This window comes from Triticum dicoccoides, chromosome 3B (assembly GCF_002162155.2).
Source record: "Triticum dicoccoides isolate Atlit2015 ecotype Zavitan chromosome 3B, WEW_v2.0, whole genome shotgun sequence".
NCBI classification, from domain to species: Eukaryota; Viridiplantae; Streptophyta; class Magnoliopsida; order Poales; family Poaceae; genus Triticum; species Triticum dicoccoides.
The window spans coordinates 530,609,902-530,621,456 of record NC_041385.1 but is presented as its reverse complement, the minus strand read 5'-3'; positions in this window follow the sequence as shown (position 1 = coordinate 530,621,456).

The window sequence follows — 11,555 nt, the reverse complement described above, 5'->3', positions numbered from 1 at the left end:
GGATTGCCATGCAACGGATGCACTAGAGCTATAAATGTATGAAAGCTCAACAAAAGAAACTAAGTGGGTTTGCATCCAACTTGCTTGATCATGAAGACCTAGGGCATTTTGAGGAAGCCCATCATTGGAATATACAAGCCAAGTTCTATAATGAAAAATTCCCACTAGTATATGAAAGTGACAACATAGGAGACTCTCTATCATGAAGATCATGGTGCTACTTTGAAGCACAAGTGTGGTAAAAATGATAGTAGCATTGTCCCTTCTCTCTTTTTCTCTCTTTTTTATTTTTTATTTTTTTATTTGACCTTTCTCTTTTTTTCATTTGGCCTTTATCTTTTTTTCTTTTTTTTTAAAGTCCGAAGTCTCATCCCGACTTGTGGGGGAATCATATTCTCCATCATCCTTTCCTCACTTGGGACAATGCTCTAATAATGAAGATCATCACACTTTTATTTACTTACAACTCAAGATTAAAACTCGACACTTAGAACAAGATATGACTCTATATGAATGCCTCTGGCGGTGTACCGGGATATGCAATGAATCAAGAGCGACATGTATGGAATTATGAAGGTGTCTTTGCCACAAATACGATGTCAACTACATGATCATGCAAAGAGCAATATGACAATGATGATGCGTGTCATAATAGATGGAACGGTGGAAAGTTGCATGGCTATATATCTCAGAGTGGCTATGGAAATGCCATAATAGGTAGGTATGGTGGCTGTTTTGAGGAAGGTATATGGTGGGTGTATGGTACAGGTGAAAGTTGCGCGGCACAAGAGAGGCTAGCAATGGTGGAAGGGTGAGAGTGCGTATAATCCGTGGACTCAACATTAGACATAAAGAACTCATATACTTATTGCAAAAATCTACAAGTCATTGAAAACAAAGCACTAAGCACATACTCCTAGGGGGATAGATTGGTAGGAAAAGACCATCGCTCGTCCCCGACCGCCACTCATAAGGAAGACAATCAATAAATAAATTATGCTCCGACTTCATCACAAAGCGGTTCACCATACATGCATGCTACGGGAATCACAAACTTCAACACAAGTATTCCTTAAATTCATAATTACTCTACTAGCTTGACTCTAATATCACCATCCTCATATCTCAAAACAATTATCAAGCATCAAATTGATCATAGCATCCAATTCACTTTCTATGATAGTTTTATTATACCCAACTTGGATGCCCATCATTCTAGGAACAATTTTATAACCATAGCAAATACCATGCTGTTCTAAAAGACTCTCAAAATAATATAAGTGAAGCATGAGAGATCAACAATTTCTACAAAATCAAGCCACCGCCATGCTCTAAAAGATATAAGTGAAGCACTAGAGCAAAACTATCTAGCTCAAAAGATATAAGTGAAGCACATAGAGTATTCTAATAACTTCCAAGGAAGTGGGTTTCTCCCAAAAGGTGTGTACAGAAACGATGATTGTGGTAAACTAAAAAGAAAATACTAATATCATACAAGACGCTCCAAGCAAAACACATATCATGTGGCAAATAAAAATATAGCTCCGAGTAAAGTTACCGATAAACGAAGACGAAAGAGGGGATGCCTTCCGGGGTACCCCAAGCTTAGGATTTTGGTTATCCTTGAATATCTTGGGGTGCCATGGGCATCCCCAAGCTTAGTCTCTTTCCACTCCTTATTCCATAGTCCATCAAATCTTTACCCAAAACTTGAAAACTTCACAACACAAAACTCAGCAAGAAATCTCATCAGCTCCGTTAGTGCAAGAAAGAAAAACCACCACATAAGGTACTGTAATTAACTCATTATTTATTTGTATTGGTGTTAAACCTACTGTATTCCAACTTCTCTATGGTTCATACCCCCAATACTTGCCATAGATGCATCAAAATAAGCAAACAACACACGAAAAACAGAATCTGTCAAAAACAGAACAGTCTGTAGCAATATGTAACTTTCGAATACTTCTGGAACTACAAAAACTCTAAACTAAATTTGTGGACGTGGGGAATTTTTCTATTAACCATCTCCAAAAAGAATAAACTAAAAAGCACTTTCCAGTAAAATATGACAACAATTCTCGTGAGCGCTAAAGTTTCTGTTTTTTACAGCAAGATCATATAAACTTCACCCAACTCTTCCCAAAGGTTCTACTTGGCACAAACACTAATTAAAGCATAAAACCACATCTAAGCATAGGCTAGATGAATTATTTATTACTAAACATAAGCAAAAACAAAAAAATAAAATTGGGTTGCCTCCCAACAAGCGCTATTGTTTAACGCCCCAAGCTAGGCATAAAAGTGAGGATAGATCTAAGTATTGCCATCTTTAGTATTCAATTCATAAGTGGCATGCATAATGGACTCATAAGGTAATTTAAATATCTTTATTGGAAAGTGTTCCATGTCTTTCCTTAATGGAAATTGTAATCTAATATTCCCTTCCTTCATATCAATAATTGCACCAATCGTTCTAAGGAAAGGTCTACCAAGAATAATAGGACATGAAAGATTGCAATCTATATCAAGAACGATAAAATCTACGGGCGCATAGTTCCTATTTGCAACAATAAGAACATCATTGATCCTTCCCACAGGTTTCTTAATGGTGGAATCCGCAAGGTGCAAATTTAAAGAGCAATCATCAAAATCATGGAAACCTAAAATATCACAAAGAGTTTTCGGAATCGTGGAAACTCTAGCACCCAAATCACACAAAGCATAGCACTCATGATCTTTAATTTTAATCTTTATAGTAGGTTCCCACTCATCATAAAGTTTACTAGGTATAGAAACTTCCAAGTTAAGTTTTTCATCAAAAGATTGCATCAAGGCATCAACGATATGTTTAGTAAAAGCTTTATTTTGACTATAAGCATGAGGAGAATTCAACACGGATTGCAACAAGGAAATACAATCTACTAAAGAACAATTATCATAATTAAATTCCTTGAAATCCAAGATAGTGGGTTCAATGCTATTTAAAGTTTTGACCTCTCCAATCCCACTTTTACCAAATTTAGCATCAAGATCTAAAAACTCCGAATCATTGGGACGCCTTTTAACTAAAGTTGACTTATCCCCAATCCCATCATTATTAAGATTCATATTGCAAAACTAGGATTTAATAGGGACACATCAATAACTTTTAGATCTTCATCATTATTTTCATGGAAACTAGAGGAACACGATTTTTCAAAGAAATCTTTCTTAGCATGCAATCTAGCGTTTCTTTCTTTGCACTCATCAATGGAAATTCTCATGGATTTGAGAGACACATTGATATCATGCTTGGGAGAAGTAGATCTAAGTTTCAAAGAATCAACATCAAGCGAAAGTCTATCAACATTCCTAGTTAAATCATCAAGTTTAAGCAATTTTTCTTCAAGCAAAGCATTAAAATTCTTTTGAGAGATCATAAATTCTTTAACACTATTCTAAAAATTAGAGGGCATCTTATTAGAGGAATTATTAGGGACTGGTCTAGGATTAAAGTTTCCTCTATAAGCATTATTACCAAAACTATTCCTACCAACAAAATTCACATCCATAGATTCATTATTATTCTCAATCAAAGTAGACAAAGGCATATCATTGGGGTCAATAGGAGCACTCTTAGTAGCAAACAATTTCATAAGTTCATCCATCTTTCCACTCAAAACATTAATTTCTTCTATAGCATGCACTTTTTTACTAGTAGATCTTTCGGTGTGCCATTGAGAATAATTAGCCATAATGTTAATAAGGAGTTTAGTAGCTTCTCCTAAGGTGGTTTCCATAAAAGTGCCTCCCGCGGCTAAATCTAAAAGATTTCTAGAAGCAAAATTCAATCCGGCATAAAAGTTTTTTACGATCATCCATAAAATTCAAACCATGAGTAGGGCAATTGCGAATCATTAATTTCATTCTTTCCCAAGATTGGGCAACATGCTCATGATCAAGTTGTTTAAAATTCATAATATCGTTCCTAAGAGAGATGATCTTAGCGTGAGGAAAATATTTAGAGATAAAAGCATCTTCGCACTTATTCCATGAATCAATACTATTTTTAGGCAAAGACAAAAACCAAACTTTAGCACGATCTCTAAGTGAAAACGAAAATAATTTCAATTTAAAATATCATTATCTGTATCTTTCTTCTTTTACATCTCACACAAATCAACAAAGTTGTTTAGATGAGTAGCGGCATCTTCAATAGGAAGGCTAGAGAATTGATCTTTCATGACAAGATTCAGCAAAGCAGCATTGATTTTACAAGATTCAGTATCATTAAGAGGATCAATCAGAGTGCTAAGGAAATCATTATTATTGGTATTGGAAAAATCACATAATTTGGTATTATCTTGCGCCATCGCGACAAGCGATCCAACACACAAGCAAACAAAAAAAGGAAAGCGAAAGAGAGAGGAGATTGGGAAAGAGAGGGTGAATAAAACAGCAAGGGTGAAGTGTGGGAGAGGAAATTGAGAGGCAAATGGAAAATAATGTAATGCGAGGGAGATGAGTTTGTGATGGGTACTTGGTATGTCCTGACTTGAGCGAAGACCACCCCGGCAACAGCGCCATAAATCCTTCTTGCTACGTCTTGAGCTTGTGTTGGTTTTCCTTGAAGAGGAAAGGGTGATGCAGCAAAGTAGCGTAAGTATTTCCCTCAGTTTTTGAGAACCAAGGTATCAATCCAGTAGGAGGCTCCTCAAAAGTCCCACTCACCTACAGAAACAAACAAGAACCTCGGAACCAACGCGATAAAGGGGTTGTCAATCCCTTCATGGCCACTTGTGAAAGTGAGATCTGATAGAGATAATATGATAAGATAAATATTTTTGGTATTTTTATGATATATCTTAGAAAGTAAAAGATGCAAATAAAAGTAGATAGCAAACTTATATGATAAGAGATAGACCCGGGGACCATAGGTTTCACTAGTGGCTTCTCTCAAGATAGCATAAGTAATACGGTGGGTGAACAAATTACTGTCGACCAATTGATAGAAAAGCGAATAATTATGAGATTATCTAGGCATGATCATGTATATAGGCATCACGTCCGTGACAAGTAGACCGACTCCTGCCTGCATCTACTACTATTACTCCACACATCGACCGCTATCCAGCATGCATCTAGAGTATTAAGTTCATAAGAACAGAGTAATGCATTAAGAAAGATGACATGATGTAGAGGGATAAACTCATGCAATATGATATAAACCCCATCTTTTTATCCTCGATGGCAACAATAAAATATGTGCCTTGCTGCCCCTGCTGTCATTGGGAAAGGACACCGCAAGATTGAACCCAAAGCTAAGCACTTCTCCCATTGCAAGAAAGATCAACCTAGTAGGCCAAACCAAACTGATAATTCGAAGAGACTTGCAAAGATAACTTAATCACACATAAAATAATTCAGAGAAGACTCAAATATTTCTCATAGATAAACTTGATCATAAACCCACAATTCATCGGATCTCGACAAACACACCGCAAAAACAGTGACATCGAATAGATCTCCAAGAAGATCGAGGAGAACTTTGTATTGAGATTCAAAGAGAGAGAAAAGGCCATCTAGCTAATAACTATGGACCCGAAGGTCTGTGGTAAACTACTCACAACTCATCGGAGAGGCCTTGGAGATGATGTAGAGGCCCTCCGTGGTTGATTCCCCCTCCAGCGGAGCGCCGATGAAGGATCCAAGATGGTATCTCACGGATACAGAAGGTTGCGGTGGTGGAATTAGGTTTTCGTGGTTCTCCTGGATGTTTTCGGGGTACGTGGATATATATAGGAGGAAGAAGTACGTCGGTGGAGCAACGAGGGGCCCACGAGGGTGGGGGTGTGCTAGGCACCCTCGTGGCCGCCTCATTTGTTGCGTGATGTCCACTCGAAGTCTCCTGGTTAGCATTTGTTCCAAAAAGATCGCTCCTGAAGGTTTCATCGCGTTTGGACTCCGTTTGATATTCCTTTTCTTCGAAACACTGAAATAGGCAAAAAACAGCAATTCGGGCTGGGCCTCCGGTTAGTAGGTTAGTCCCAAAAATGATATAAAAGTGTAAAGTAAAGCCCATAAACATCCAAAACGGGTAATATAATAGCATTGAACAATCAAAAATTATAGATACGTTGGAGACGTATCACGTATGCGCGAGTATGCATTCGAGACCCTGCCCGTATGTATGTACGTGCCCGTATTTTCTTTCTTGCACACTTGCCGCTGTACGTACATGTACATGCTACGTGCGCGCCTCTACTACGACACGTGCGCGCCTCTACATCGACCAGTATGTACGTACACGTTCGTGACCAGAATGACAACGCTACGTACGCTTCCACCAGGTGGGTCCCGACTGTCAGGTACTTCCTTGCGTGCGAAGATGTTGCTGGTGGGTCCCAGCAGTCAGGCGGGCGAATCGTTTTTTTTTGCCCGGACGCACTTCCTTGCGTGCGAAGATGTAGCTGGTGGGTCCCAGTAGTTAGGGGAAATGTTTTTTTCGTGAAATACGGTGGCCCGTCCGATGGGTCCCTGCTGTCAGGTGGAGGAATAATTATTTTGCGTGTAATAAGGAGGCACTTCCTTGATGCGGCCGTGGACCCAGCTGTCAGCCTCTCCACGTACAGTACTCTTCCGATGGAAGTCGGTCATTGACCACATTGACCATGCCGCGCCGAGAGCACCAAGGCGATGGACGACGGAGAGGCCTGGGAAGGGGATGACGCGGAGCCAGGGAAGATGCGGTAGTGGATGCCCATGCGGAGGGGAGTACGAGGGTTCACTGGTTCGGCTGCGGTGTGAGGCTGCCATCGTCGAAGAATAACAGGGGATGTGGGTGAGTAGAGGAATGGCCTGGCCAGCGGTGGGAGTAGTAGGGCTGTGAGGCCTCCGCGGCATCGCAGCCAGCCACGGGAGGCAGGAGCACGAGGCACGACCGGCGCTGGTTTGGGTGGCTGGAGCAAGAAGACCAGAGGGTTCAAGAAGCACTACGGCCGTTGGATGGACATCACACGGTCAATGGAGCTAGAATCGTGCATATTGACTAAGTTGACAAAGCCCTCCGTCCCTGTCAACTTAGTAGGCCCACAAGTCAGCCTCCCACTATACTGGGTCCCAGCTAGCAGGGGGAGTATTCATTTTTTTGTGCGTAATAAGGAGGCACTTCCGGTGGGTCCGAGCTAACAGCAGGGGGAACGTTTTTTTGCGAAATACGGTGGCCCATCTGGTGTGTCCCAGTAGTCAGGGGAATCATTTTTTTCGCCAAATACGGTGGCCCGTCCAGTGGGTCCCTGCTGTCAGGTGGAGGAATAATTATTTTCCGCGTAATAAGGAGGCACTTCCTTGCGGCTGCCATGGACCCAACTGACAGCCTCTCCACTACAGTACTCTTTTGATGGAAGTCGTTCCTTGACCATGTTGACCACGCCACACCGAGAGCACCAGAGCGATGGACGATGGCGAGGCCTAGGAAGGGGACGACGCGGAGCAGGGGAAGACGTGGCAGTGGATGCCCACGCGGAGAGGAGTACGAGGGTTCACTGGTTCGTCTGCGGTGTGAGGCTGCCGTCGATGCAGAATAACAGGGGGTGTGGGTGAGTAGAGGGATGCCCTCGCCAGCGGTGGGAGTAGTAGGGGCGATGAGTCCTGCACGGAAGGTGGGAGCAGGAGGTCCCGCCGGCGCTGGATTTGCCAGTTGGAGCAAGAAGATCACAGGTTGAAGAAACACGACGGACGTTGGATTGACATCCAACGGTTACGTCTGCTAGAATCTTTTGTTGACGTATATAATAACTAAAAAAATCTTGCATACACGTCAACTTAATAGGCCCATAAGTCAGACCATTCCCTCTTTTTTTAATAATTTATATATAGCTCATTGTGACTTCTTATGTAATTTATTGCAGTCTGTTTTTTTGGTTGGCCGGGGCCAATTTCGCATATTTCTGTGGGTTCCAAACTATTTTTAATACCGAAATGTCGAGCCAGATTTAAAGTACTTTGAAGTTATATTTAAATTAGGTTAATGCCTAGTGAAATAGGAATCTGAAAATGTGAAAAAATTCAGAAATATAGAGTAATTGCAATTTGTCATCTGTTTTTATATTTACAACCAATTTCGTATTACTTTCAAGATTTGCAGGCGTCTTGAAAGAGTTGCAGCCCATCAGGGCATAGAAAAATAAATAGGCCTGGATTGGGTATTCTTCAGAAAAAATAAACTTGGCTCATTTTACAGTTTGTTAAAAGTACAGCCCATTTTCTAGCTAGGACAATGATTAATAATTTCAACCAATTGTTCAAGACAATATTCAATAAAATTTCCCACATTTTGATGGGATCTGAAATATTTTTATCCCGAAATTTCTAGTCAGATTAAATATAAATTTGTATTACGTAAAAATCTAACGAAACATTGCGCGTGCAACAATTAAAAATTAAGATTTTCAAAAGCCATAAATAATATTTTATAAACTAATTTTGTGCTTGGTGCATTTTTTATAGTTGCTGCCCAGTTTTTATAATTACATCCCATTTATTATTTTTAAAGCCCATTTTCCTGTTAAGCCTAATGCATCCCTCCTAGGAAAGATTTGCAGCCCAGCGGGCGGAGAATAACAAGTTGACCTTGCCTGGGTATTCCTCCAAAAACGTATAGCTGGGCTAGCCATTTTCATCTTGAAAAAAATTAATATCTAGGCTGGATATCTGTCCTGGGCTAGACAGGCCACAGCTCACCCAGTTAATGCCCTGCTCTCCTCTGAACAACAACAAAAACATCGCCAAGAAAAACTTTGCGGTGCTCACACCTCAAAAACACAAATACTGCTCGAGCTGCTTGGTCCCAGCTATCGGCTGCACCTTGTGCAATTCTCTCGTTTATATTGACTACATAGGTTGACAATGGTGTGGGACCGTGATGTCAGGAAACCAGGAGGAAGCAAAAAAATATAGTTATACATGATAAGGAGGCACTTGCGTATGTACGGCTATGGCCCTAGTGGGTCCCTACTGTCAACCAGTCAAAATAAAGTCATCTCCTGAATCCTCATGTTCATTGACCATGTTAACAATGCTCGGCGCCACGGCGAGCGCAAAAACTCGAAGGACAACGGAGAGGGCCTCGCGGGCCCTACGGATGGTCTGATACAGCGCCCGCTGCTCATTCAGGAAGTCAGGATCATCGGACACCTATGAGCACCTTCGAGAGATTAAGACGGCATGAAACGGTAAGGCCGCGCTTGGGAGCTCTGGTTTATTTCACACCTGTATTAAGATGCAAGTGTAATTTACTCGTCATCAAAAACAACGCGTAAAATACAGGCGTAATGAAACCAAGGGCCCGAGGTCTGTAAGTCAAACCAGCGGGTTACGCGTGTAATTTGAGAGACCGGTGTATATTTTACTAGTCGAAATCGACCAACCAAGCGCTTCGCCCGAGACCATCTGCTTTTATTTACAAGCGTCAATTTTACAAGCGGTTTTGGTTGGAAAACAACGATCCAATCACGGCCTAAGATGATGAGTTGGTCGGAAGATCAAATGGTTCCACGTCTAACCTACCCGACTTGTCGTATAGGCTATGAATGAAACGTAAGACGATGATCTTCTTAAGCACGGAAACAACGTAAGAGGATGATCTTCCTAACAAGCGAATCACTGGCATTAGATCGACATGCAAACCAATACGAAGCATTATTCTTAGGAGGCATGGTGAACAGCTCGTGATGCCGCATGCCACAACATTCCAAGCTCAACTTTGCTATCAAACACAAGGCCTGGCATTACATAGACAATATTCAGAACAAACTCTTAAAATATCTTACATAAGTCAACATTCATGTGACTATGCATCTCAGGAGAGTAAATATTTACTTCTGAACTGAAGACATTAATAGGAAAAACGATCGGCGTTGCTCATAGCAAAGGGCGTCCCACTCAAAAATATCAAATGCATGACTTCTGGCTAACATCAATGAGCAAAATTGACAAGGTTTTCCAGTTCCAATATATTAAACTAATGTCAACTTTGACAAGCTTTTCCCATTCAAAATATGTAATGCCTATGAAAAATATGTAATGCCTATGATTGTGGAACGGGCAGGGTTTGTCATCAGTTTGTCATCGGATAGTCCGGTGGCTCAAGGTGACGACGAATGATTAGAGAACCATTCGATATATTGTGCATGATGAAGTATTATTACGGAGGACACGAACCATCTGAACATTTTCTGCAGTTCCACTATAATCAAGCTAAGCATCCCTGTGGATTTCGTATTTATATGCTGCTAGAAAACAAAGCCACATCAGCACACACATGAATATTGGCCCCAGTGTCAACCCACCAATCGGTGCACTAACAAACTGAAAGTACAGTAAACATATTACCATACCCAGATGCCCCATCATTGTTTCTTAGAGTGACATTGACATACTTGGAGTCCTGTCCTGGCTTCTTGGTACTTGTTCGGGCACTTGTTTGCCCAGTGTTCCTCCGAACCACAAGTAAAGCAGCCATCTCTCTTTTTGTCTTTCTTCTGACCCTTCTTAATGGCCGACGCTGGCAGCACCATTCAAACATATAGTTCGGTGGCTCAAGGTGACGACGAATGATTAGAGAACCATTCGATGTATTGTGCATGATGAAGTATTATGGAGGACACAAACCATCTGGACATTTTCTGCAGTTCCACTAAAATCAAGCTGAGCATCCCTGTGGATATCGTATTTATATGCTGCAAGAAAACAAAGACATAGCAGCACACACATGAATATTGGCCCTAGTGTCAACCCACCAATCGGTGGACTAACAGACTGAAAGTACGGTAAACAGATTACCATACCCAGATGCCCCATCATTGTTGCTTAGAATGACATTGACATATTTGGAGTCATGTCCTGGCTTCTTGTACTTGTTTGGGCACTTTTTGCCCAGTGCACACCACATGTTGTAGAGTTTCCTATGCTCTCTGCAGACTAGTCATGTCACCAGCGTCTACTAATACTCTGTAAAGCTTCTTGATCATTCCTTGTGTAATGTAGCGCAAATAGTGACTGCTTCTTTCAGCAAAGTGGTAAGACCAATTGGACCCACTAATGCAGCAGTTTGCCTTAGACACATTGGCTCCTTTTGTGCAGTTCAACTAAAATCAATGTCAGAACAAAACCGAGCTTTAATTTTGATATCCCTGTAAGCAACAAAAGGTATAAGGGAAACAATTACTGAGAAATAACGGTTGATGACTTGTACTCCCAGAAGAAAAACATCTACTGATCTACCTTATCTTAATAGGAAACAAAGCAGGAGAGTAGAAATTCTCAATCAGTGTGATTCATTCATATTAACTGAGACATTATCTTAACAATGCCTTGTTTCAACATGTATAAAGAACGACAAAGAAGAAAAGTATCATTCCTAAAACAATGCGACTGATTCATTTTAACAGAGATGTTATCTTAACAATACCTTGGTTAAACATGTAGAAAGAACTACAAAGAAGGATAGTACCATTTGTAAAACACTGTAACTGATATATAATAACAGAGACATTATCTGAACAATACATTTA